We start from the raw sequence: 5,181 nt of genomic DNA, 5'->3' as shown, positions 1-5,181 counted from the left end.
ACTATTTGAATCTCAATTCTATCATTAAGCCAAATAGCTGAACGTGGCCACTCAGTCTTTTCAAGACTATTGGCTCTGTCTACCTCGCAAGGGATATAGACGTGACCATATGTATGTAGTATACAAAGTAACATCTAGTACTTATATGAAGAGAAAAGCCAGGGCAGTTAGCTAGTTCTCTATATATCTTTTAGCCCAGCTTTAGCGCGCCACTTGCGACGTAACTGCAGGAAACTTTGGTGTGCTTTTGGTTGAAGGAACTTCTGTCTGCGGCCTGCTTTTAATTTATGACGGCGACACAAAGAACAGGCATTGTGCCCGTGCTGTAGTTCCGAGCTATCCAGCAAGTTGAGAAGTGATAAACAGTTTATTCGCATTTCTGAATTATAACTAAGCATTGCTTATGCGAATGTTATTGTGAAATTTCGCAATATTATTTGCTATTATTTCTTTTTGGTTTCTGGCAATTCAGTAAAGGGTCACTCCGCCTTATTCCTATGGATGTCGTCAACATACATACATATCAGCACGTCTATATCTCTTGCGGGGTAGACACAGCCAATTGTCTTGAAAAGACTGATAGGCCACGTTGAGCTGTTTGGCTTAATGATAGAATAGAGATTCATAAAGTGACAGGTTGCTTGTCCATGTCGTTAAAGGCGATTAAAGTGTTAAAACTGCTTATCTTTCCGTGCTGCTCAAGAGACAGGTGACACTTAAAAGCTTGATTGGTGGCGATACACTTGTCAGTCAGTCAGTAAAGAGCAAACGAAGTGAACTAAAAGCAAAACTACTGGCTGTTATATAAATGAATGTATGAATTCAGACCCAAATAGATAGGTAAAATATACTAAGCTAGTTTCCTGCTCTCTCATCGTACATAGCCTGCTCCGTATTGAAGTAAATTAAGAGTGTATAAAAGCATACATAGCAGAAGGTATCGATGCGGAGCCCAGCATGTTAACAGGTAACTTAACGCAAATATATACGGCCAGGGGAACCCTCACTCTAGCCCCCTTAGAAAACAGGACATAACTGATAAATTATAGCAAATATAAAAAATCTAGACCAATCACACAAATAGCTTAACTCAACCTGTTGTATCATGACACTCATTGATATTTTAAAGAAATGCATGCATATATAATTAAAAGTACCAACGGTACGGACCTTCTAATTTCTACTTGCCACAGTCCCTGCATACTTCTTTCGCATCATTCATTTTCGTCATACTACCGGGAATCTAAACTGAAGGCCTCCTACTCGTATTACGTTTCGGCGCTGCACTTTCATTTGAGAAGTATTTCTGTCAATTTTTTAAACAATCGAGCGATTCAAACGTTCGTAGCGTCTCGTAGCTACTAGCTACGGCCTAGACGTGCGTCTACGAACTCTCGTAGCACTCGTGACTTCAGCGAATTGTATACCATTATATGTATTGAATTATTTGGTGAAATGCGATATTAAATGAACCACATCAGGGACTAATCAGCTTGAGCTAGCCCTGAACAGGACTTGTGATATGGGGAACTAAATTTTGCGCCGGGCTACCCTTAACGTGTTTCTTTTTCTTAAATATATATTATATCTGTGTATCAAATCTCATTCACATCGGTAATTTTAGAGTGTTTTCGTTTCTCTTAACGTTAGCGTTTAAGTCTGCATGACACTACGTCCAGTTTGCTAAGGGGCCGGCAACAACACGGAAGTAACGATAAAAGTTTCTCCGCGTATGGAATAACTAGAGGCCGCCCGCGACTTCGTCCGCATGGAAACCCTATCAAGTCCGCGGGAACTCTGGGATAAAAAGTAGCCTATGTGTTATTCTGGGTCTTCAGCTACCTACATACCAAATTTCATGGTAATCGGTTCAGTAGTTTTTGCGTGAAAGAGTAACAAACATCCATACATTCATACAAACTTTCGCCTTTATAATAGTAGTAGGATTCACGCGAGCTTTCCGACCATCCTGTATGAAAGGCCGATTCACTTGCAACAAATTGTAGCTTCTCAATACCACGGGCTTTTTTTTTATTCTCTACAAGAGTTGTTTAGAAGAGGACTGGACATTTTTTGAGCAGGCTTCCATTTCTGTCGGGTTGTGAAGCGTTGTTGTAGAGACTTGAACGGTTCAATCCCCGTTCAGGTAATAACGTCAAACGTATTTTTTATAACACTGTATACTTTTATGACGTTCCCTTTGCAAACTTAATCCATAGCTAATTTAATCAATCCGTTTATTATTTGAATATAAATGTTGCTTAGACATCGCTTTATATATGTTATTTATCGCCTAAAAATCTTTAATTGCCTCTGAAAAAAATATGCATTGAACAATATAGTCCTAGTTAGTAATAAGTAGTATTAGTTTTGGAGAAACAAATTAACTGAAAGATAATCGGTATTCTAATCTCACAACTCAGACAACACAAATGTTGTGAGTCAACTTTACAACTTCATACCGCGGCGCGACGCGCTGTAAGCGGCTTACACTGCAGTTGTTACAGCGTTGTAAATTGGAGTCCGCCTGCTTTACTTTGCACAATTGCAATATAGGGTTTTGCTGGGGTCCCATTTTATTAAATTAATATTAAGATTTTAAACATACATACTAGGGTGTCCCAGGCTATAAGGGCGATTTTTTTTTTTGGGAATTTGGGTACGCATACCCTCTATTTTTTTTCGATTTGACCCATAAGTCTTAAATATGAAGTATTATTGCAATCTGATAATAGTAACCCGTGCCGACTTAGCTTCAAAGTTTGAATCTGAAAGCTAGTATGGAGAAATAGGGAAGATAAGGGAGATTTAAGAACTTTATTTCAATTCAATAAATAAAAAATAGTAACATCAGTAAATGGTAATAAGGGCTTTATTTTTCATATTTCCTTTTCAGAGTTTGCTTTTTACAGTCTGGATATATCTGCCTGTGTTCTTGTACGCAACGTAATAAAAATTGTTTCTGTTCCTCTTCGACAGTGATCAAGCCATGAAAGTCTTGCATCAACTTGACTACTCTTTCGGCGGTATCGTTTACTGCTCTTAAGTTCTGTACCTTCATTTTAGCTTGTTGAAATGAAGCATTATTTTACCACAAAGAAGGAGACTCGTTGAGAAAGCTGTCGTCAAGTTTCAGCCGAGTCAACAAAGATTTGCTTTTGGCCGAAACGAAGTCTTCGAGTTTTTTTTTCATAGAGTGGGCCACAGAGTTCTTCTTTTGATGGCATGTACCGTTTCCCAAGAGCTGATGGAATCGTTTTGGACAAGTTAGTAACCTAGATTAGTCTCTTGGTCTACACTATCATCACAGAGAGACAAGATAGACACCTCGTCGGTCAAATACCACAAGTGCTGACAAACTTCTGTAAAGCTGCCTTTGAGATACTTTTGTCAATTGCCTCGTAAGCCTTCATGGCTTTTAAAAAGCAGGTCCTGGTAAGGAGCATTCACTGCCAAAATACATTGCAGCCAGGGTTTGACGTAAGATGTGACGATGAATAGGCAGACGTCAAGGAGGGCTTCCTTTTCCATCTTTGCGATTCTGAATTGCGTGCTTAGAAATGATATTTTTAGAGAGTAAATAGCTCTTGCCATCCACTTAGCTTGGTGCATGGCGCCTGGAGGCCGTATCTTAAATTTATTTTCTGTATCACCGCCAAGAAACTTTATTGAAAGCCCTATTAATTCGCGATAGTCGTCTCTAACTCTAACTCACTCCGGTAAAACTCTAGCCGTTCATTAATATTTGCATCACCCAGACAAGAAAGCTTTTCTTTATGACTCTCTATTTTCTCAGAGTTTATGTTTTTCCAGTTTTCTTGGAATTTTTTTAACAATTGAATGTCAGGGCTCGTCGTAATTTGGTTGATTTTAGTTTCGAATACGCCTTTCAATACTAATTCGTATACATGATGGCGACATGCAAATATAAGCATTTCCCTGTCTTATTTCTATGCCAGGAGCATACAGGCGCCATTAATGCGACCTTTGTTTGAAGCAGTAGTATCACAGCACAGCATCTGCACTTTGTCTTCAAGATTCCAGTCTAAAAGAGCATTCCAAACAGCTTCGAGATGAAGTTGAAGGCAACAGAGTTGAAAAGTGTTTAACACGCCGTTTTTGCTCTTCAATGTAACTCGCGCCTTTTCTTCTTTTTCCGCCAGTTTTTTGTCTACTCCAGCTAAGTGACCAAGCCGACCTGGCTCTCTCTGTCGCTGTAAGAAGATCCTATCTTCGTCAATCTTTATTAATAGAAGCGCATCGGCATGTGCAATATCAAATAAGTTGTCTAAGTTCGTAACAAAATCTTGTCGACGCTGCTGAAACACATTTTGCGTCTTTTTAGAATTTTTTTGTAAATCCCTCCAAACTTGGTATAAATTAACTAATTGCTTAACGCAGTTAGGAAGATTTAGTTGGAATACGTGCCTTTTCCCAATAAATAATGCACTCACGAATAGCTATATTTGCACTTTCATTTGCATTTAAATTCACTTCACAAATATTGTAGAATAGAACTGCGAGTATTTGTCCATTTGAGGGAAGTTTTGAGCCAGTAATTTGTTGTTTTACGTTCCCTATTAAGAAAATATCCTTTTTTGAACTGCGTAACTCCACCGACATCTTGGTTGAAAGAAAACAATGAGTTCACTCATAAAACAAACAAGTAATCACATGAATGTCGGTACGCTCGCTGCCGCGCGCCTAGTAAACAAGTACCCACATTTCCCGATGTAAGTCGGCACGGGTTGCCGTGGTTCTAAGTAGATGAAATTTTATATACGGTAGTTTTGACGTCATTCGAACAAAATTAGAGGGTATGCGTTATAAAAAAACAACTTTGATTTTTTTGGGACACCCTAATACATACATATGTACATATATAAATTTGTCTTTTTCCTTTACGGAACAAAAAGACCAACAGTCTGACTGAAAGGACACGTTCAGCTGCATGGCTTAATGATGGAATTGAGATTCAAATAGTGACAGGTTGCTGGCCCATCGCCTAAAAGAAGAAGTCGGCTTTTCGATTTCCTTGAGGAATATACGGAGTGATCCTATTATAATGAGTAAGTTAGTATTGTTATGATTTAATTATAATTATTATTTGTAAATTTTAAAGCGTAAATAATTAAAATATCATACAATAGATATGAAAACTATAAATCAGATCACAATCAC

The 5,181-nt window shown here is 38.3% G+C and overlaps 1 pseudogene; it reads right to left on the bottom strand.

The window, feature by feature from the left end:
• Positions 1-2,620: 2,620 nt before the first annotated feature.
• On the bottom strand, positions 2,621-3,531 carry LOC132902393 (uncharacterized; annotated as a pseudogene).
• Between the last annotated feature and the right edge of the window lie 1,650 nt (positions 3,532-5,181).

The sequence above is a fragment of the Amyelois transitella genome, chromosome 2, assembly GCF_032362555.1.
Source record: "Amyelois transitella isolate CPQ chromosome 2, ilAmyTran1.1, whole genome shotgun sequence".
In the NCBI taxonomy this organism is placed as follows: Eukaryota; Metazoa; Arthropoda; class Insecta; order Lepidoptera; family Pyralidae; genus Amyelois; species Amyelois transitella.
Note: the sequence above shows the minus strand (reverse complement) of the source record. Positions and strands in the feature narration are given on the sequence as shown.